At 43.2% G+C, this 23,102-nt stretch overlaps 1 protein-coding gene across 2 annotated transcripts in view; it reads right to left on the reverse strand.

The window, feature by feature from the left end:
- Positions 1-23,102, reverse strand: part of LOC121554855 (ras-related protein Ral-B) — a 38,220-nt gene that overhangs the window by 11,863 nt on the left and 3,255 nt on the right. Inside the window, exon 1 of one of the 2 annotated variants that reach the window (XM_041868561.1) lies at positions 4,919-4,929. The exons of the other annotated variant lie outside the window; for it this stretch is intronic. The gene's annotated coding sequence lies outside the window, so the exon portion shown is untranslated. Of the gene's footprint in view, positions 1-4,918; positions 4,930-23,102 lie in introns of those variants that run through there. 2 annotated transcript variants of the gene reach the window in all.

A 23,102-nucleotide genomic window follows, 5' to 3' on the forward strand; every position in this document is an offset into this window, starting at 1 on the left:
GGACAGGGTCGGAGTGGACTGGTCCCGCGCTGTCAGCCTGGCTACAGATGGTGCACCCTCAATGATCGGGAAAAAAGCAGGCGTTGTGACAAAGTTCAGAGAGAAAGTGCAATCTGCAAATGGAGGACGTGATTTTTTGACTTTTCACTGTATTTTGCACCAGGAGGCTTTGTGTTGCAAGTCATTAAAGATGGATAACGTCATGAAGGTGATCATCCAAACTGTTAATTTCATCCGATCCAGAAGCCTGAATCACCGTCAGTTTGACAGCCTTCTCAGAGAGAAAGACCACATCTATGGCCTGCCATACCACACTGAGGTAAGATGGTTAAGCCCAGGTGCTGTGCTGAGGCGTTTCTTTGATTTACGAGAAGAAATTGAACAGTTCATGGAAGAAAAGGGCAAACCAGTGTTAGAATTTCATTCCGCAGAATGGATGCCGGACCTTGCATTTATGGTGGATGTTACAGAGCACCTGAATAACTTGAACAAACAGCTGCAAGGGCGCAACAAAGTTGTCACGCAGTATTATGACAGCATACGTTCTTTAAAGTTGAAGCTGTCATTGTGGGAGACGCAACTTGCCGGTGGTGATGCAGCTCACTTCCCCTGTCTGAAAAATGTGTGCGCGACCCAACATGTGGCAGACATGAAGCGGTTCAAAGATAAAATAACGGGACTGTTACGGGAGTTTGAGCAACGCTTTCAGATTTATGTTTATATGTTTTTATGTTGATGTGCTATTGTTTTTAATTGATTTTATTTTATTTGTATATTTAACCTATTCTTGACTCTGTGGTTCTTGCACTTGTTTGGGGAACAGGATTTCATTATTTTTATCTACATTTCTGCCTGAGAAATGACACCCTGATATAGTTCTGTGATCTGTGAAACAGTTCTGTTAATCACTGAGGCATTGTGTGTTTGTGTGTTCTTTTTCTTTAGAATTTTCAAATAAACTTGACGTGTTTTATGATTAATAGTGATGTTGTGCTTGTACTATTTTGGACACACTGTCCTCAGGCTCCAGCTTTATGTTGTATGTTGATCGTATTAAAACAAAGAAAACAATCTGAAGTTGTTGTTTTTAAGTTATATATATATACCATGATTTTTCCGGTCCGGCCCACTTGGGAATAGATTTTCCTCCATGTGGCCCCTGAGCTAAAATGAGTTTGACACCCCTGCCCTAGACGAAACAGTGAGTCCATACAGCAGGCAGGAGGAAGCCCATGTTCTCTACACAGATGATACAGTGAGTCCATACAGCAGGCAGGAGGAAGCCCATGTTCTCCACACAGATGATACAGTGAGTTCATACAGCAGGCAGGAGGAAGCCCATGTTCTCTACACAGATGATACAGTGAGTCCATACAGCAGGCAGGAGGAAGCCCATGTTCTCCACACAGATGATACAGTGAGTCCATACAGCAGGCAGGAGGAAGCCCATGTTCTCCACACAGATGATACAGTGAGTCCATACAGCAGGCAGGAGGAAGCCCATGTTCTCCACACAGATGATACAGTGAGTCCATACAGCAGAGCCTGGCCCTGTGCCAGGCAGCCAATGTTCTCCACATTACATCACATCACATACAACCAACAGATAGCCTATGTTCTCTCCTACACGGTCTTCCTCCCTCCCACATGGAATAGCCTACAACACAGTGAGACACATTATGTTCACTCTTCAACAGCAATGGGGGTTCCATACATTCAAAGCAGGGTGATGTAATGATGAATGAATCTGATATATTGAGACACAAGATAGGCCTACAAACTAATGTACACAGGATTTACAGTCATGTCGGTCGACGACACATCTCAGAATGGGGAATGTCCTTATCAATCAAGCCTGCCAAGGTAAAGTTATTTTTAATCAAGCAGAAAGTGAATAAATAAGTTAAATATGTCAAAATCTCAAGCCTAGCCAGTCTCCCATAGCCAGTCCCTGTAGGCCTGTTTATTACAGTGTAATATGCAAAGTAGTATCAGCATACAAACATGTCTCAGTCAGGATTCATTTGCACGTGTACAACACTTTACACTACTAAATGCTTATTTCTATATCTGTGCATGGTTGGATGAGAGGTGCTTGACCAGGGTGACCTCACACCCTCTCCACAGCAGAGAGGAGATAAGGGGAGGGCTGTGGCCGATCAAGGCACACGTCAGGACCTCAGCCCGGGACACTGGGGGAGGGGGGGACAGGAAGAGGAGGCAAGGAGGAGGAGCAGATGACTGCTGCTGGAGACATGCCAAGTTAGATCGGTGAGGGTAAAGTCAGGCAACAGGCATCATGCTGTTTACTGGTTACTGCACTCATGACACATTGCACAGCCTAGCATCTGCCACTAAAGCTACTGTGGGGTTCTCTCCAAATTAAACAGCAGTCAACGTAATAGAACATTAAAGGCTCTATTTTCAACAAACCTAACCCAACTGTCAATCTAAGCGCTGGCGGTTGCACTATAGGTCCGGGGGTGTGTCAGAAATATTTTAGCTATTTTCACATCCGTTATTAGGTGCGCGATTGCTGGCGGTGGGGCGAAAGGGCTGGGTTTATGATGAATAAACAAGTTTTAGGTGTGACAAGGCCTTGGACACTCACTGACCAATCAAGGCGTTCCATGGCTTAATACTGCATGCGTTTGTCTCAAGTTCTGTAGGTTATTGACAGTCTTTGCGTCTTCATCAACTCCAATTCAGCTGGGGGCACAGAATATTCTCGTCCTAGTCCATTGTGGATTGATACTACAGTTTATTAAATAACATAATACAGTAACGAGTGATAGCAACTGTAAAAAATAAAAAAATAAAAAAACATGCAGTGTTTGCTCCATATGTTTGGAGTGTTGACAGTCAACATTGTTGTAATTGGCTTCAACGAATATAGACCGTTACGCATCGCACTTCTCATCAAATAAAAAAATACTTGGCTCCCATAAATTCTATTGCATGTTCTCAATGAGCAAGATATAGCCTAGGCCTACCGTTGATACTGCATTATAGGACTGAATAATTTAAATCCATTTGGAGGAGCAAGAGGCGTTCTTTGGAAATGGGGATGGTACAAGCCAAATGGAGTATGTACTGCAGGTAGGTCTATGTGAATTGGGAATAATGCAAATGCCTCACGAGTAGACCATTTAGAAATATTTGATGGATAGGCTACCTGGCTAATGCTTGGCCAGGATAGGAAAGACACCAGACGCATTGCTGTTGAACCAGCTTTCGTTATAGAGTAGCCTAAGGGCTTGTTTTTTAATCAAACGAATGAAAAAACAAGCAATTGTTCCAGGAAAATAATTAGGAGTATCACTGGATTATCCAATCTCTCGTTCCATGATGGGCATATAGCCTACATGGATGTCCGCAAATGCATTGGGCAGGACAAAAAAAAACTGCCTTCATTGAGAGGAGGGCAGGCTATTCTAGGTTTTTAATTAAATTAAACTAAAATGGGGACATGTTTTATTTTTTTTGTTTCTAAATACGAGGTTTATGGGCACACATCTCTTGTGCTTTTTGTGCATCACGTCTGGATAGGCTGCACTTACGTGGTCAAACTCCATGCCATAACCAACGCATTACCACTAAGACCAGCTTTCGGTTGGTCTTAAACATCCCCACCAGCGCATACTGAAATTGGCACTTTGGCACACATTTTTAAGGACACACCTCAGATATTGCCACTCCTCCCACCTCAGCGCAAGCGAGCTCATATAAGACAGGTATATTACCAATCCTGGCGCTAGGAGAGCACCGGCTTTAACAGTTCATAATTGCTAACGAGCGTTTGACAATTGTGCTGGCTTAACGCCAGCCGAAAATAAACCCTGAATACAATTATGGTGATTCATATTAATGTGATACAGAATATATCATGCCAATTACAAATTCAGTTTTACACTGTGACTCATCAATAGCACACTGACTGAAATAGACTTGTAGATTACTGACACACAAACTGATTTAATTGAATGTAACGTGATCAACATCCGATCAGTTAATCATTCAGTTAGTCATGCTACGATGTCTTCAACTCATTTTGGGTCAGTCCTTCCTTCCTTCCTTTCTTGAACATAAAAATGACTTGAAGCTATAAAACCTGCTGAGTTTCAGAACATGAGCCGTGATGGACCAGTTTGTTAGCATACTGTAACTGCTGTTCCATTTCAACATCAGCTCTGGTAAAGTGTTCAGAATGCAGTTGGGTGGCTAGATTCCAGTTAGATGGCAAAGGAGAGAGTGTGTGAGAGAGAGAGATTTGTGTTCTAGATATAAAGAGAGTAATGAATCTACAGAAAACCAGATGACTCTCCCTGCCTTCACCTCAGAGGCCAATTGGGGACTTCCTGAAAAATCTGGTGGGGAAAACAGGGGAATTACAGGCCCAGAAAACATCACCCAGCCAGGAGGCCTCTCTTCCGTTCCCTTTCTGAAAACCCTGGCTCTCACTCCAAGCTACAGTATGCATTACCTCTGGGTGAGCTCACTTCCCTCCAAAACAGTACCAGGACTAGCCAGTTCCTCATCACCTGTTCAGTACATCATGCACTAGGGGCACAGGACTGTCAACCATGATACCTCACTGATAATAGAGAAACACACAAAAAGCTCTTGTTCACTTTTGTCCTATTTCAACACAGTGAAAGGTACAAGCAGGAAGTTCCCTTCTAGTCTTTCTCTACAATAAGTATAGTAGATACAGTGGGGAAGAAAAGTATTTAGTCAGCCACCAATTGTGCAAGTTCTCCCACTTAAAAAGATGAGAGAGGCCTGTAATTTTCATCGTAGGTACACGTCAACTATGACCGACAAATTGAGAAATGTTTTTCCAGAAAATCACATTGTAGGATTTTTTATGAATTTATTTGCAAATTATGGTGGAAAATAAGTATTGTCACCTACAAACAAGCAAGATTTCTGGCTTCACAGACCTGTAACTTCTTCTTTAAGAGGCTCCTCTGTCCTCCACTCGTTACCTGTATTAATGGCACCTGTTTCAACTTGTTATCAGTATAAAAGACACCTGTCCACAACCTCAAACAGTCACACTCCAAACTCCACTATGGCCAAGACCAAAGAGATGTCAAAGGACACCAGAAACAAAATTGTAGACCTGCACCAGGCTGGGAAGACTGAATCTGCAAAAGGTAAGCAGCTTGGTTTGAAGAAATCAACTGTGGGAGCAATTATTAGGAAATGGAAGACATACAAGACCACTGATAATCTCCCTCGATCTGGGGCTCCACGCAAGATCTCACCCGTGGGGTCAAAATGATCACAAGAACGGTGAGCAAAAATCCCAGAACCACACGGGGGTACCTAGTGAATGACCTGCAGAGAGCTGGGACCAAAGTAACAAAGCCTACCATCAGTAACACACTACGCCGCCAGGACTCAAATCCTGCAGTGCAAGACGTGTCCCCCTGCTTAAGCCAGTACATGTCCAGGCCCATCTGAAGTTTGCTAGAGTGCATTTGGATGATCCAGAAGAGGATTGGGAGAATGTCACATGGTCAGATGAAACCAAAATAGAACTTTTTGGTAAAAACTCAACTTGTCGTGTTTGGAGGACAAAGAATGCTGAGTTCCATCCAAAGAACACCATACCTACTGTGAAGCATGGGGGTGGAAACATCATGCTTTGGGGCTGTTTTTCTGCAAAGGGACCAGGACGACTGATCCGTGTAAAGGAAAGAATGAATGGGGCCATGTATCGTGAGATTTTGAGTGAAAACCTCCTTCCATCAGCAAGGGCATTGAAGATGAAACGTGGCTGGGTCTTTCAGCATGACAATGATCCCAAACACACCGCCCGGGCAACGAAGGAGTGGCTTCGTAAGAAGCATTTCAAGGTCCTGGAGTGGCCTAGCCAGTCTCCAGATCTCAACCCCATAGAAAATCTTTGGAGGGGAGTTGAAAGTCTGTGTTGCCCAGCGACAGCCCCAAAACATCACTGCTCTAGAGGAGATCTGCATGGAGGAATGGGCCAAAATACCAGCAACAGTGTGTGAAAACCTTGTGAAGACATACAGAAAACGTTTGACCTGTGTCATTGCCAACAAAGGGTATATAACAAAGTATTGAGAAACTTTTGTTATTGACCAAATACTTATTTAATCTTTTTAAGTGGGAGAACTTGCACAATTGGTGGCTGACTAAATACCTTTTTTCCCCACTGTAGCTTATGGACTAGTGTTGCATTGATTGTGGTCAGCGTAGACTACAGTTGAAGTCACAAGGCAGGTGTTTAGGGGGAAGGGGATTCCATCTGTTACCTAAGCAGCAGCCTGTACAGAGAGACTCTGGCTATTTCCCAATTATCTCACCTTCCTTCCAAAGTGTGCACTTCCCTTCACTGATTTGAAAGGAAATGACTGGTATAAGAAATATGGTGGAAACGCCCATGCTTTTAGATTTGTATGAAGTAGTGGATGAGTGCACACTTCAGGAGAAGTAGGGCTGTCCCCGACTATAAGAACATCTTGGTCGACCGAGTCATCTGTTCTTTTGACCAATCGATTGGTCGAAATTGGCCTTATTCTAAAATGGATTAAATAGTTTTTTCCCCCTAACCAACTACACACAATGCCCCATAATGACAAAGCAAAAACAAGTTTTTAGAAATGTTAGCAAAAAAACTGAAATATCACATTTACATAAGTATTCAGACCTTTGGCAGCGATTACAGCCTCGAGTCTTCTTGGGTATGACGCTACAAGCTTGGCACACCTGTATTTGGGGAGTTTCTCCCATTCTTCTCTGCAGAGCCTCTCAAGCTCTGTCAGGTTGAATGGGGAGCGTCGCTGCACAGCTATTTTCAGGTCTCTCCAGAGATGTTCGATCGGGTTCAAGTCCAGGCTCTGGCTGGGCCACTCAAGGACATTCAGAGACTTGTCCTGAAGCCACTCCTGCATTGTCTTGGCTGTGTGCTTAGGGTCGTTGTCCTGTTGGAAGGTGAACATTCGCCCCAGTCTGAGGTCCTGGGCGCTCTGGAGCAGGTTTTCATCAACTATCGCTCTGTACTTTGCTCCGTTCATCTTTCCCTCCACCCTGACTAGACTCCCGTTCCCTGCCGCTGAAAGACATCCCCACAGCATGATGCTGCCACCACCATGCTTCACCGTAGGGATGGTGCCAGGTTTCCTCCAAATGTGACACTTGGCATTCAGGCTAAAGAGTTCAATCTTGGTTTCATCAGACCAGAGAATCTTGTTTCTCATGGTCTGAGAGTCCTTTAGGTGCCTTTTGGCAAACTCCAAGCGGGCCGTCATGTGCTTTTACTGAGGAGTGGCTTCCATCTGGCCACTCTGCCATAAAGGCCTGATTGGTGGAGGGCTGCAGAGATGTTTGTCCTTCTGGAAGGTTCTCACATCTCCACAGAGGAACCCTGGAGCTCTGTCAGTGACCATCGGGTTCTTGGTCACCTCCCTGACCAAGGCCCTTCTCCCCTGATTGCTCAGTTTGGCTGGGCGGCCAGCTTTAGGAAGAGTCTTGGTGGTTCCAAACTTCTTCCATTTAATAATGATGGAGGCTACGATGTTCTTTGGGACCTTCAATGCTGCACAGGTTTTGGTACCATTCCCCAGATCTGTGCCTCGACACAATACTGTCTCGACGCTCTACAGACAATTCCTTAGACCACATGCACTGTCAACTGTGGGACCTTATATAGACAGGTGTGTGCCTTTCCAAATCATGTCCAATCAATTGAATTTACCACAAGTGGACTCCAATCAAGTTGTAGAAACATCTCAAGGATGATCAATGGAAACAGGATGCACCTGAGCTCAATTTTGAGTCTCATAGCAAAGGGTCTGAATACTTATGTAAATAAGCTATTTCTGTTTTTGTTTTTTTATACATTTGCAAACATTTCTAAAAACCTGTTTTCGCTTTGTCATTATGGGGTAGTGTGTAGTTTGAGGATTATTTTTTTTTAATCCATTTTAGAATAAGGCTGTAATGTAACAAAATGTGGGAAAAGTGAAGGGGTCTGAATACTTTCCAAATGCACTGTATAGACACACCCTATGTTTTTATAAAATCAACTATATGTAGGCTACTGAGCTTGTCTGATGCTTTAAGCACTGCGATTAAAAACGTAGACACAAATTACTAAAGAGGGAGCCAGAGATCAATATAGCCTAACCAGAAGAAGAAAAAATTACCCGACCCTCCTCTCCCGCTGTGCTGGCCTTCCTTAAGATCCTGAAGTTGCCGGTAATAGGCTACACCAGCGGTCAGGAAAATGTTTCCATTTGTAGTGCCACGTTATCATACCATTTCTACTGATTTGCGTGCCAGCTATGATTTTCATATGTATATTTTCATGGAATAGTTTCATTTCATTTATAATAAAGTCTTCATATCTCAAAAATCAATGTCATGTGGTTAATAAAAATTATATCTAAATGAAAATGATACAAATCTAAAAGTAACTTCTATTGCCATTGCCAATATGTAAAAATAGCCTACATAAAGCAAACAAATAAAAACATTGCAGCCCGCAGGTAGAAAATATCCTGATAAAAATAAATATTGGCTATGCATGGTCTGTCTGCAAGGAACTGGAAACATTGTCTCAACTATTAATTTGTGCTAGCAAACTTCTATGCATAATCAGGTGCGTGTCCTTACTCAAGATTAACAGGAAGCGCTCCAAACAAAAAACAATGAATAAAATTGACAACTCGTAAATGTAATGAAATAAAGTGTAGCCTAGGTTGTGCGCACTGCAAACAACGTGTCCACTCCCACAATGACAACAGTACGACTATAATAATAATAATAATAATAATATATTGAATGCATTAACAGATATTACATAACCAAACAAACATTGTAGATTAGAAATGATGGGAATTAACGATAAATGTACTACTGGTGATACTGGTGTGCCATCCGCAATGGATTAGTCCACTCAGACAGGCGTGAATCAGACAGGTGTCTCATGTGCCATAATATTATTTTTATATATATATACACAGTGGGGAAAAAAATTATTTAGTCAGCCACCAATTGTGCAAGTTCTCCCACTTAAAAAGATGAGAGAGGCCTGTCATTTTCATCATAGGTACACGTCAACTATGACAGACAAAATGAGGAAAAAAAATCCAGAAAATCACATTGTAGGATTTTTAATGAATTTATTTGCAAATTATGGTGGAAAATAAGTATTTGGTCACCTACAAACAAGCAAGATTTCTGGCTCTCACAGACCTGTAACTTCTTCTTTAAGAGTTTTCTCTGTCCTCCACTCGTTACCTGTATTAATGGCACCTGTTTGAACTTGTTATCAGTATAAAAGACACCTGTCCACAACCTCAAACAGTCACACTCCAAACTCCACTATGGCCAAGACCAAAGAGCTGTCAAAGGACACCAGAAACAAAATTGTAGACCTGCACCAGGCTGGGAAGACTGAATCTGCAATAGGTAAGCAGCTTGGTTTGAAGAAATCAACTGTGGGAGCAATTATTAGGAAATGGAAGACATACAAGACCACTTATAATCTCCCTCGATCTGGGGCTCCACGCAAGATCTCACCCCGTGGGGTCAAAATGATCCCAAGAACGGTGAGCAAAAATCCCAGAACCACACGGGGGGACCTAGTGAATGACCTGCAGAGAGCTGGGACCAAAGTAACAAAGCCTACCATCAGTAACACACTACGCCGCCAGGGACTCAAATCCTGCAGTGCAGACGTGTCCCCCCTGCTTAAGCCAGTACATGTCCAGGCCCGTCTGAAGTTTGCTAGAGTGCATTTGGATGATCCAGAAGAGGATTGGGAGAATGTCATATGTCATATGGTCAGATGAAACCAAAATAGAACTTGTCGTGTTTGGAGGACAAAGAATGCTGAGTTGCATCCAAAGAACACCATACCTACTGTGAAGCATGGGGGTGGAAACATCATGCTTTGGGGCTGTTTTTCTGCAAAGGGACCAGGACGACTGATCCGTGTAAAGGAAAGAATGAATGGGGCCATGTATCATGTGATTTTGAGTGAAAACCTCCTTCCATCAGCAAGGGCATTGAAGATGAAACGTGGCTGGGTCTTTCAGCATGACAATGATCCCAAACACACCGCCCGGGCAACGAAGGAGTGGCTTCGTAAGAAGCATTTCAAGGTCCTGGAATGGCCTAGCCAGTCTCCAGATCTCAACCCCATAGAAAATCTTTGGAGGGAGTTGAAAGTCCGTGTTGCCCAGCGACAGCCCCAAAACATCACTGCTCTAGAGGAGATCTGCATGGAGGAATGGGCCAAAATACCAGCAACAGTGTGTGAAAACCTTGTGAAGACTTACAGAAAACGTTTGACCTGTTTCATTGCCAACAAAGGGTATATAACAAAGTATTGAGAAACTTTTGTTATTGACCAAATACTTATTTTCCACCATAATTTGCAAATAAATTCATAAAAAATCCTACAATGTGATTTTCTGGATTTTTTTTCCTCATTTTGTCTGTCATAGTTGACGTGTACCTATGATGAAAATTACAGGCCTCTCTCATCTTTTTAAGTGGGAGAACTTGCACAATTGGTGGCTGACTAAATACTTTTTTTCCCCACTGTATATATTTGCCACTGCTCTACAAAAAATATATATCAGTCGACTAAATGGGGTCAACACTGAGGAGAAGATAAACTATTATTGGGAGACACCCCTTGTTTATCATCATGGAGTGTGTATGAATAATAGAGAAGGAGAGAGAGGGGTTTATTTTTACTTTACTAGCATATTTGTCAATGTTTACTTTCTTTAAAGATCATGTTTGAAACCGTACGTAAGGTACATTCAGTTAAAATACAGATTCTGTAGCTAATTTGTGAGGTAAGGCGGCTTCCCAATCTCAGCCGCCCGACACCCCACAATGCATACTAACCATCCCCAGCAGAAGGACACACAAAGGACTCTGACTAATTTGGGCAGCAGGGTGCTAAACTCTGTCTCTGTTTCAAGCCTGATCCAACCACCCTAGTCGCTTAGTAGTAGATTCACTCTTCCGAATTCTTAACACCCCTAATTCGCTTCATTCATGAATGCACTTTTGAAGGGCCTTCCCTAGTATTTAAATTGAGGGAATAGATAATAGATAAGGGCTGATCTAACACACTTGCACATATATGTCTTAGAAGAATATATGGTAAATGCACAATGTTCTGGGATATGTAGAGCAAAAACACCAAATGTAATCTTGTGAAAACAAAAAACCATGTGTAATCTTGTGATGACATCAGAGAGGAGTAGTCTTTCAGCTGGCACTTCTGAGTCATCTGGGAATGACAAACACCCTCCTACATTCCCCGAACACTCACTCCCACTCAATCCCAAACTACTCTCACACACTGCCACACACACACACCATACTCCCAAGTAGGGATGGGCATTTTAAATTATTTTACTATTAGAATAATATGACGTTTTATGATAAGTTTGGACACACCTATTCATTCCATTTTATTTTTTTTTACTATTTTCTACATTGTAGAATAATAGTGAAGACATCAAAACTATGAAATAACACATATGGAATCATGTAGTAACCAAAGAAAAGTGTTAAACAATACAAAATATATTTTATATTTGAGATTCTTCAAAGTAGCCACCCTTGTCTTGATGAGAGCATTGCACACTCTTGGCATTCCCTCAACCAGCTTCATGAGGTAGTAACCTGGAATGCATTTCAATTAACAGGTGTGCCTTGTTAAAAGTTCATTTGTGGAATTTCATTCCTTCTTAATGCGTTTCAGTCAATCAGTTGTGTTGTGACAAGGTAGGGGTGGTATACAGAAGATAGCCCTATTTGGTAAAAGACCAAGTCCATATTATGGCAAGAACAGCTCAAATAAGCAAAGAGAAATGACAGTCCATCATTACTTTAAGACATGAAGGTCAGTCAATCCGGAAAATGTCAAGAACTTTGAAAGTTTCTTCAAGTGCAGTTGCAAAAACCATCAAGCACTACGAAGAAACTGGCTCTCATGAGGACCGCCACAGGAAAGGAAGACCAAGAGTTACCTCTGCTGCAGAGGATAAATTCATTAGAGTTACCAGAAATCGGCAATTAACTGCACCTCTGATTGCAGCCCAAATAAATGCTTCACAGAGTTAAAGTAACTGACACATCTCAACATCAACTGTTCAGAGGAGACTGCGTGAATCAGGCCTTTATGGTCGAATTGCTGCAAATAAACCACTACTAAAGGACACCAATAAGAAGAAGAGACTTGCTTTGGCCAAGAAACACGAGCAATGGACATTAGACCGGTGGAAATCTGTCCTTTGGTCTGAAGATGCCAAATTTGAGATTTTAGGTTCCAACCGCCGTGTCTTTGTGAGACGCTGAGTAGGTGAACGGATGATCTCCGCATGTGTGGTTCCCACCGTGAAGCATGGAGGAGGAGGTGTGATGGTGTGTGGGTGCTTTCCTGGTGACACTGTCAGTGATTTATTTAGAATTCAAGGCACACTTAGCCAGCATAGCTACCACAGCATTCTGCAGGGATACGCCATCCCATCTGGTTTGTGCTTAGTGGGACTCATTTGTTTTTCAACAGGACAATGACCCAAAACACACCTCCAGGCTGTGTAAGGGCTACTTGACCAAGAAGGAGAGTGATGGAGTGCTGCATCAGATGACCTGGCCTCCACAATCACCCAACCTCAACCCAATTGAGATGGTTTGGGATGAGTTGGACCGCAGAGTGAAGGAAAAGCAGCCAACAAGTGCTCAGCATATGTGGGAACTCCTTCAAGACCGTTGGAAAAGAATTCCAGGTGTTATTTCATAGTTTGTCTTCACTATTATTCTACAATGTAGAAAATAGTAAAGAATAAAGAAAAACCCTGACATGAGTAGGTGTGTCCAATCTTTTGACTGGTACTATATATATATATATATATATATATATATATATATATATATATATATATATATATATATATATATATATATATACACACACATACACACACACACACAGTGGGGAAAATAAGTATTTAGTCAGCCACCAATTGTCTAAATTCTCCCAATTACAAAGATGAGAGAGGCCTGTAATTTTTTATCATAGGTACACGTCAACTATGACAGACAAAATGAGGAGAAAAAATCCAGAAAATCACATTGTAGGATTTTTTATGAATTTATTTGCAAATTATGGTGGAAAATAAGTATTTGGTCAATAACAAAAGTTTCTCAATACTTTGTTATATACCCTTTGTTTGCAATGACACAGGTCAAACGTTTTCTGTATGTCTTCACAAGGTTTTCACACACTGTTGCTGGTATTTTGGCCCATTCCTCCATGCAGATCTCCTCTAGAGCAGTGATGTTTTGGGGCTGTCGCTGGGCAACACAGACTTTCAACTCCCTCCAAAGATTTTCTATGGGGTTGAGATCTGGAGACTGGCTAGGCCACTCCAGGACCTTGAAATGCTTCTTACGAAGCCACTCCTTCGTTGCCCAGGCGGTGTGTTTGGGATCATTGTCATGCTGAAAGACCCAGCCACGTTTCATCTTCAATGCCCTTGCTGATGGAAGGAGGTTTTCACTCAAAATCTCACGATACATGGCCCCATTCATTCTTTCCTTTACACGGATCAGTCGTCCTGGTCCCTTTGCAGAAAAAACAGCCCCAAAGCATGATGTTTCCACCCCCATGCTTCACAGTAGGTATGGTGTTCTTTGGATGCAACTCAGCATTCTTTGTCCTCCAAACACGACGCAGTTGAGTTTTTACCAAAAGTTCTATTTTGGTTTCATCTGACCATATGACATTCTCCCAATCCTCTTCTGGATCATCCAAATGCACTCTAGCAAACTTCAGACGGGCCTGGACATGTACTGGCTTAAGCAGGGGGACACTTCTTGCACTGCAGGATTTGAGTCCCTGGCGGCGTAGTGTGTTACTGATGGTAGGCTTTGTTACTTTGGTCCCAGCTCTCTGCAGGTCATTCACTAGGTACCCCGTGTGGTTCTGGGATTTTTGCTCACCGTTCTTGTGATCATTTTGACCCCACGGGGTGAGATCTTGCGTGGAGCCCCAGATCGAGGGAGATTATCAGTGGTCTTGTATGTCTTCCATTTCCTAATAATTGCTCCCACAGTTGATTTCTTCAAACCAAGCTGCTTACCTATTGCAGATTCAGTCTTCCCAGCCTGGTGCAGGTCTACAATTGTGTTTCTGGTGTCCTTTGACAGCTCTTTGGTCTTGGCCATAGTGGAGTTTGGAGTGTGACTGTTTGAGGTTGTGGACAGGTGTCTTTTATACTGATAACAAGTTCAAACAGGTGCCATTAATACAGGTAACGAGTGGAGGACAGAGGAGCATCTTAAAGAAGAAGTTACAGGTCTGTGAGAGCCAGAAATCTTGCTTGTTTGTAGGTGTCCAAATACTTATTTTCCACCATAATTTGCAAATAAATTTATAAAAAATCCTACAATGTGATGTTCTGGAGAAAAAAAATCTCAATTTGTCTGTCATAGTTGACGTGTACCTATGATGAAAATTACAGGCCTCTCTCATCTTTTTAAGTGGGAGAACTTGCACAATTGGTGGCTGACTAAATACTTTTCTTCCCCCACTGTGTGTGTGTGTGTGTGATATGTATATATACACACACACACACACACACACACACACACACACAGTGGGGAGAACAAGTGTTTGATACACTGACGATTTTGCAGGTTTTCCTACTTACAAAGCATGTAGAGGTCTGTAATTTTTATCATAGGTACACTTCAACTGTGAGAGACGGAATCTAAAAAAAAAATCCAGAAAATCACATTGTATAATTTTTAAGTAATTAATTTGCATTTTATTGCATGACATAAGGATTTGATACATCAGAAAAGCAGAACTTAATATTTGGTACAGAAACCTTTGTTTGCAATTACAGAGATCATACGTTTCCTGTAGGTCTTGACCAGGTTTGCACACACTGCAGCAGGGATTTTGGCCCACTCCTCCATACAGACCTTCTCCAGATCCTTCAGGTTTCGGGGCTGTCGCTGGGCAATACGGACTTTCAGCTCCCTCCAAAGATGTTCTATTGGGTTCAGGTCTGGAGACTGGCTAGGCCACTCCAGGACCTTGAGATGCTTCTTACGGAGCCACTCCTTAGTTGCCCTGGCTGTGTGTTTTGGGTCGTTTTCATGCTGGAAGACCCAGCCACGACCCATCTTCAATGCTCTTACTGAGGGAAGGAGGTTGTTGGCCAAGATCTCGCGATACATGGCCCCATCCATCCTCCCCTCAATATGGTGCAGTCGTCCTTTCCCCTTTGCAGAAAAGCATCCCCAAAGAATGATGTTTCCACCTCCATGCTTCACGGTTGGGATGGTGTTCTTGGAGTTGTACTCATCCTTCTTCTTCCTCCAAACACGGCGAGTGGAGTTTAGACCAAAAATCTCTATTTTTGTCTCATCAGACCACATGACCTTCTCCCATTCCTCCTCTGCATCATCCAGATGGTTATTGGCAAACTTCAGACGGGCCTGGACATGCGCTGGCTGAGCAGGGGGACCTTGCGTGCGCTGCAGGATTTTAATCCATGACCGCGTAGTGTGTTACTAATGGTTTTCTTTGAAACTGTGGTCCCAGCTCTCTTCAGGTCATTGACCAGGTCCTGCCGTGTAGTTCTGGGCTGATCCCTCACCTTCCTCATGATCATTGATGCCCCACGAGGTGAGATCTTGCATGGACCCCCAGACTGAGGGTGATTGACCGTCATCTTGAACTTCTTCCATTTTCTAATAATTGCGCCAACAGTTGTTGCCTTCTCACCAAGCTGCTTGCCTATTGCCCTGTAGCCCATCCCAGCCTTGTGCAGGTCTACAATTTTATCCCTGATGTCCTTACACAGCTCTCTGGTCTTGGCCATTGTGGAGAGGTTGGAGTCTGTTTGATTGAGTGTGTGGACAGGTGTCTTTTATACAGGTAATGAGTTCAAACAGGTGCAGTTATACAGGTAATGAGTGGAGAACAGGTGGACTTCTTAAAGAAAAACTAACAGGTCTGTGAGAGACGGAATTCTTACTGGTTGGTAGGTGATCAAATACTTATGTCATCCAATAAAATGCAAATGAATTACTTAAAAATCATACAATGTGATTTTCTGGATTTTTGTTTTAGATTCTGTCTCTCACAGTTGAAGTGTACCTATGATAAAAATTACAGACCTCTACATGCTTTGTAAGTAGGAAAAGCTGCAAAATTGGCAATGTATCAAATACTTGTTCTGTCTGTCTGTCTGTCTGTCTGTCTGTCTGTCTGTCTGTCTGTCTGTCTGTCTGTCTGTCTGTCTGTCTGTCTGTCTGTCTGTCTGTCTGTCTGTCTGTCTGTCTGTCTGTCTGTCTGTCTGTCTGTCTGTCTGTCTGTCTGTCTGTCTGTCTGTCTGTCTGTCTGTCTGTGTGTCTGTGTGTCTGTGTGTCTGTGTGTCTGTGTGTCTGTGTGTCTGTGTGTCTGTGTCTGTGTCTGTGTGTGTGTGTGTATTATCCTGGCCTCCCGAGTGGCGCAGCGGTCTAAGGCACTGCATCTCAGTGCTAGAGGCGTCACTACAGACTCTGGTTCCATTCCAGGCTGTATCACAATTCACAATCCGGCCGTGATTAGGCCGTCATTGTAAATAAAAATGTGTTATTAACTGACTTGCCTAGTTAAATAAAGGTTACTAAAAAAATATACCCATGGCTTCTCTTCGGAGTAATTTGTTGTCATAGTCCCCTCCTCTACGTGGTGGATGAACTTTTTCGATTCCGACGCAACGCAATTAATTAATAGAATAATTTTGTTCTCTAAAGTGTCTCGCAACTGGCAAGGTGATATCTTGACGTCTAATAGTGGATTTATGTTCTCCAAAATGTACTTTCAAGGCGTGGGATGTTTTTCCAATATAAATCTTATTACAACAACACTGTAACAAATAAATAACTCCTTTAGTAGTGCAACTTATACATTACTTTATCTCATCGGTCCTAGAAGTCTGAGTGCATACAAAGTCAGAACATTTCCTTATGGTGCTACAAGAGGTACAAGATCTACAGGGGAAGCATCCTTTATGAATGTCTCTTTACTCTCTCTGACCACATCTGATTGTGACACTCATCTCTATCCCACACATCCCACTCACTCAGATGCTATGTGGCCATAGTGGCTTGGAATCAAACCATCCCAGTGAGAGCAATGGTGATGGCAACCGACATATCAGCCCCACATCCCACTGACACAGCAGACTCCAGACCCCTGACGCTCTGTCTATCTCCAACTACACCCACAGTTCCATTACCATGATAGAGAGAGGGGCGGCTGGCGCTCGACATGACCGGGAGAATGCCACACATCTGCAGTGGCATGTACTGTAATCTGCCTGAAAGGCCCTCGAGCAGCGTCCCGGCACAGGCAGGGACAGAGACACTGACACACAGCCAGAGCCAGTCAAATGGGATTTAGGCCAACTACCTCAATAGAGCACAGGCAGGCACAGAGAGACACTACCATACAAAGCAGGCACAAAGAGAGACAGTCTAACATACAAATGTGATTTAGGCCTTCCTCAACAGAGCACACAGTCAGGGACAGTGTGTCTCACTTCGTAGAGCATGGCGCTCGCAACGCCAGGGTTGTGGGTTTGATTACCACAGGGGATCAGTATGGAAATGTATGCACTCACTACTGTAAGTCGCTCTGGACAAAAGCGTCTGCTAACTGACTAAAATGTAAAGGTAGGCCAAGGCTATGAGACCGTGGGACATTGTTGTTCATTGAGAAATTGGAGTGTAGCATGGTAGGGGCCTGTGGTACAGCTACGGCTAGTCTTGTTTCCTAAATGTTCAGAACATGACCTTATGTAATCTGTACTACAGTAGAGTAAGAGGGGATAAGAATAACCTTCGCAACGACGGTCCAGACCGACCTACTTCAAAATAGGGCCCTGTTTGCTTTTTTGTAATTTTGCTTGGTGTTAAAATTAAAATAATCACAAAAAGGTTAAACACAGACTCCAAACATTGGATTCCATACCATTTAGGCCTAACATGCCGACCAGACCGCACGACCGCATGTTGATTTTGTCCACCCACACCAGACGTGATCAGGACACGCAGGTTGAAATATCAAAACGAACTCTGAACCAACTAAATTAATTTGGGGAAAGGTCGAAAAGCATTAAAACATTTATGGCAATTTAGCTAGCTAGCTTGCTGTTGCTAGCTAATTTGTCCTGGGATATAAACATTGGGTTGTTATTTTACCTGAAATGCACAAGGTCCTCTACTCAGACAATTAATCTACAAATAAAAGGGTAAACAGAGTTTGTTTCTAGTAATCTCTCCTCCTTCAGGCTTCTTCTCCTTCTTTGGACTTTAAATGGCGGTTGGCAACCAACTTTACGGTGCATCATCACTACCAAATGGACTGGAGTGTGGACCTCAGTTCATCTTTCAATCACCACGTGGGTATATGCTCCTAAAAACCAATGAGGAGATGGGAGAGGCAGGACTTGCAGCACGTCAAGCATCACAAATAGAACCAAGTTCTATTTTAGCGCCTGGCTACGCCGACGCTTGTTGACACGCGCGAGTAGTGTGGGTGCAATGATTGAATAACATGTATGTGTACATTTATTTTGCGACGCGAGCAGTGTGGTCAGCATGTAAGGAGGACATCTGATTCTTGTCGAAGCCTGTTCCTATGGTAGTGAGCCTATGCTTAGACTTAACTTCCTGTGTTAGGAGCACTGGCTCAGGGGGACCAGCCACCTCCCAGGGCTTGCTGGGACATGCAGTGAGGAAACAAGCATTTTGTGAAGACGTCCCTGGCTTCAGTCAGAGAGATAGACATGGTAGGAAGGAAGGAAAATGAGAGAGACAGAGAGAGAGGGAGAGAGACAGAGAGAGACAGAGAGAGGGAGACAGAGAGAGATAATATGTATATAGACATATGACATTTGAAATGTCTCTATTCCTTTGGAACTTTTGTGAGTGTAATGTTTACTGTTCATTTTACTTTTGTTTATTATCTATTTCACTTGCTTTGGCAATGTAAACATATTTTCCCATGCCAATAAAGCCCCTTAAATTGAATTGAAATAGAATTGAGCGAGAGAAAACAAGCATTTTGTAAAGATATTATCAGCTTCAGCCAGAGAGAGAGAGAAATATGTGAAATGAAGGAGAGAAAGGAAAGGGAAAGGGGGAAAGAAGGAAAGATGGATACAAAAACCACAAACTAGCTGGCAGATACATGAAGTTAAGCAGGGCCAAAAAGACAAGTTAGAAGAACCCTTTTTCCTCATGTAGGCCTACTTTTTCCCTTGTCAAAGTCAGCAGACCATGAGTGGGTCTGGGCTCTGGGTGAATTTGAGCAGAGTTGGAGGAGAGGTGGAGGAGCTGACTGGGTGACAGACAGGGGTATGTTATGGGGAGAGAAGAGTCTGCCTCAGCCCAGCCTCCGTAGAGAGGCTCTGCTAGTAGACATGTTTATGGTCCAGAGAGAGTGAAGGGCTAGTACCCACAACCACTCAGACCTGGGGTCAATTTATATTTGAAATCATTTTAAAAACTTTTAGCGTTTGCTTTAGTCTACCTGGAGTACCAGGCGGGCGGGGTTTGCATCTTTTGGGACTCTTCTATTGGTTCCATTTCGCCAGGCAAGCTCAATCAAGCACATCTAAAGTATTTTGAATTTCAAGTGTCTCCTCTCTCCAGCAGGCACAAGGGGCAGCCAACAGGGCATTAATCACCAGGAGGTCACTGATAGGAGCTGACACTCACAACACAATATGCAGCATTCCCTCTGACCCAGAGCAGTAGATTGATGGCATAATGATCGGTCTCTCTCGGTCTCTGAGAAATTGAGCTCTTCCCAAGATGTCATATAAAATAACTATGTCTGTGCCGGTCTAACCCAACCTCAGATACCATCACATTCTGAAAGATTTTTTTTAGAAGACAGGGTAGAAGGCCAGGCCAGAGTAAGTAATCTAAGGTCACTTGGAAGGTTGTTAAAAGTGAATGAGGTTCCTGGTCTCGAATCAGAGCTAACTGAACCGTGGTTAGGTTAAACTGGAAAGAAAGCACCCTGGAGGAAACACGTCGTTTTGGCTCTCCTGCTACTTGTATATCAGATAATACTCCTCATATTCTTTCTGCTTTAACAGGAAGTAACCATAGGGATTATGTTAGAAAGAAACATTCTAAACGAAAGAGCCTCGAGTAGCTCGGAGACAGTGAAAAAAAACATCCAGTGCCTGAGTGAGTGCCTTGGGGCTTGGGGGAATATAAGAAATTCAGGGCCAGTCCAGTCCCATTCTCAGGACCTTTCTCCACCTCTTAGAAACAGAGATGGAGCCAGTCCTTCACAAGCAGTCAGGGAAATAACGCAGCTTCTCTGAGATAAAACAGCAGCATGATATCAAGGCCGAATTCCTGACAGTTTTTTACATATTCTAATATAATATTCATATTTCTGATTACATACAATAATAGCGGTAATAAAATGTAAAACAAATGTAAAATTGCGGTAAATATTCCATATTTGGGATTTGCATAGGCTCTTGAGGAACTCATACATCTCTGTTAGCCTCATTGAAGCTACAAAACTGTCAGTGTTCAACCTTAACATGTTCTTCTTCTTCAATGAGGTTTAACGGAGGTTGGCATCCAATAAATTAAATGTTGCATTACCGCCACCAACTAGACTGGAGATAACTCCATTATACTTTGCGTGAAAAAAAACACAAAATAATAATAATAAATCAATATTTCTCACACCTAAGAACCTCCCTCCTACACACTGCTGTCACATGCACCTACAGTTGAAGTCGGAAGTTTACATACACCTTAGCCATTTTTCACAGTTCAAAAGATACAAATGTCAAAATGTCAACAATCCTTCCTCCAAAGGACCCTTCTAGGGACACAATTTCGTGAAAATCCCCAAATCACCTTAGAACTCTAAGGGAGGAAGCTGTTTTTTTTGTATGACATCTTTCTATCTTTACTCTCTCAGATACAGTTGAAGTCGTAAGTTTACATACACCTTAGCAAAATACATTTAAACTCAGTTTTTCACAATTCCTGACATTTAATCCTAGTAAAAATTCCCTGTCTTAGGTCAGTTAGGATCACCACTTTATTTTAAGAATGTGAAATGTCAGAATAATAGTAGAGAGAATGATTATTTCAGCTTTTATTTCTTTCATCACATTCCCAGTCGGTCAGAGGTATACATACACTCAATTCGAATTTGGTAGCATTGCCTTTAAATTGTTTAACTTGGGTCAAACATTTCAGGTAGCCTTCCACAAGCTTCCCACAATAAGTTGGGTGAATTCTGGCCCATTCCTCCTGACAGAGCTGGTGTAACTGAGTCAGGTTTGTAGGCCTCCTTGCTCGCACATGCTTTTTCAGTTCTGCCCACACATTTTCTATAGGATTGAGGTCAGGGCTTTGTGATGGCCACTCCAATACCTTGACTTTGTTGTCCTTAAGCCATTTTGCAAGTATGCTTGGGGTCATTGTCCATTTACATTTACATTTTAGTCATTTAGCAGACGCTCTTATCCAGAGCGACTTACAGGAGCAATTAGGGTTAAGTGCCTTGCTCAAGGGCACATTTACGTCATTTAGCAGACGCTCTTATCCAGAGCGACTCACCAATTGGTGCGTTCACCCTATAGCCAGTGGGATGACCACTTTACAATTTTGGGGGGGTAGAAGGATGACTTTATCCTATCCCAGGTATTCCTTAAAGAGGTGGGGTTTCAAATGTCTCCGGAAGGTGGTGAGCGACTCCGCTGTGTGTGTGTGGGGGGTTGGGTGTAGAAGGATTACTTTATCCAATCCCAGGTATTCCTTAAAGAGGTGGGGTTTCAAATGTCTCCGGAAGGTGGTGAGCGACTCCGCTGTGTGGGGTGTGGGGGGGGTAGAAGGATTACTTTATCCTATCCCAGGTATTCCTTAAAGAGGTGGGGTTTCAAATGTCTCCGGAAGGTGGTGAGTGACTCCGCTGTGGGGTGGGTGGGGGGGGTAGAAGGATTACTTTATCCTATCCCAGGTATTCCTTAAAGAGGTGGGGTTTCAAATGTCTCCGGAAGGTGGTGAGTGACTCCGCTGTCCTGGCGTCGTGAGGGAGCTTGTTCCACCATTGGGGTGCCAGAGCAGCGAACAGTTTTGACTGGGCTGAGCGGGAACTATGCTTCCGCAGAGGAAGGGAGCCAGCAGGCCAGAGGTGGATGAACGCAATGTCCTCGTTTGGGTGTAGGGACTGATCAGAGCCCGAAGGTACAGAGGTGCCGTTCCCTCGCTGCTCCAAAGGCAAGCACCATGGTCTTGTAACGGATGCGAGCTTCAACTGGAAGCCAGTGGAGTGTGCGGAGGAGGGGGGTGACGTGAGAGAACTTGGGAAGGTTGAACACCAGACGGGCTGCGGCATTCTGGATGAGTTGTAGGGGTTTAATGGCACATGCAGGGAGGCCAGCCAACAGCGAGTTGCAGTAATCCAGACGGGAGATGACAAGTGCCTGGATTAGGACCTGTGCCGCTTCCTGTGTAAGGCAGGGTCGTACTCTCCGAATGTTGTTGGAAGACCCATTTGCGACCAAGCTTTAACTTCCTGACTTATGTCTTGAGATGTTGCTTCAATACATCCACATAACTTTCCTTCCTCATGATGCCATCTATTTTGTGAAGTGCATAAGTCCCTCCTGCAGCAAAGCACACCCACAGCATGATGCTGCCACCCCCGTGCTACACGGTTGGGATGGTGTTCTTCAGCTTGCAAGCAACCACCTTTTTCCTCCAAACATAACGATGGTCATTATGGCCAAACAGTTATATTTTTGTTTCATCACACCAGAGGACATTTCTCCAAAAAGTACAATATTTTCTCCATGTGGCTTTTTTATGGCGGTTTTGGAGCAGTGGCTTCTTCCTTGCTGAGTGGCCTTTCAGGTTATGTCGATATAAGACTCGTTCTACTGTGGATATGGATACTTTTGTACCTGTTTCCTCCAGCATCTTCACAAGGTCCTTTGCTGTTGTTCTGGGATTGATTTGCACTTTTCGCACCAAAGTACGTTCAT

This window comes from Coregonus clupeaformis, chromosome 40, assembly GCF_020615455.1.
Source record: "Coregonus clupeaformis isolate EN_2021a chromosome 40, ASM2061545v1, whole genome shotgun sequence".
Classification (NCBI taxonomy): domain Eukaryota; kingdom Metazoa; phylum Chordata; class Actinopteri; order Salmoniformes; family Salmonidae; genus Coregonus; species Coregonus clupeaformis.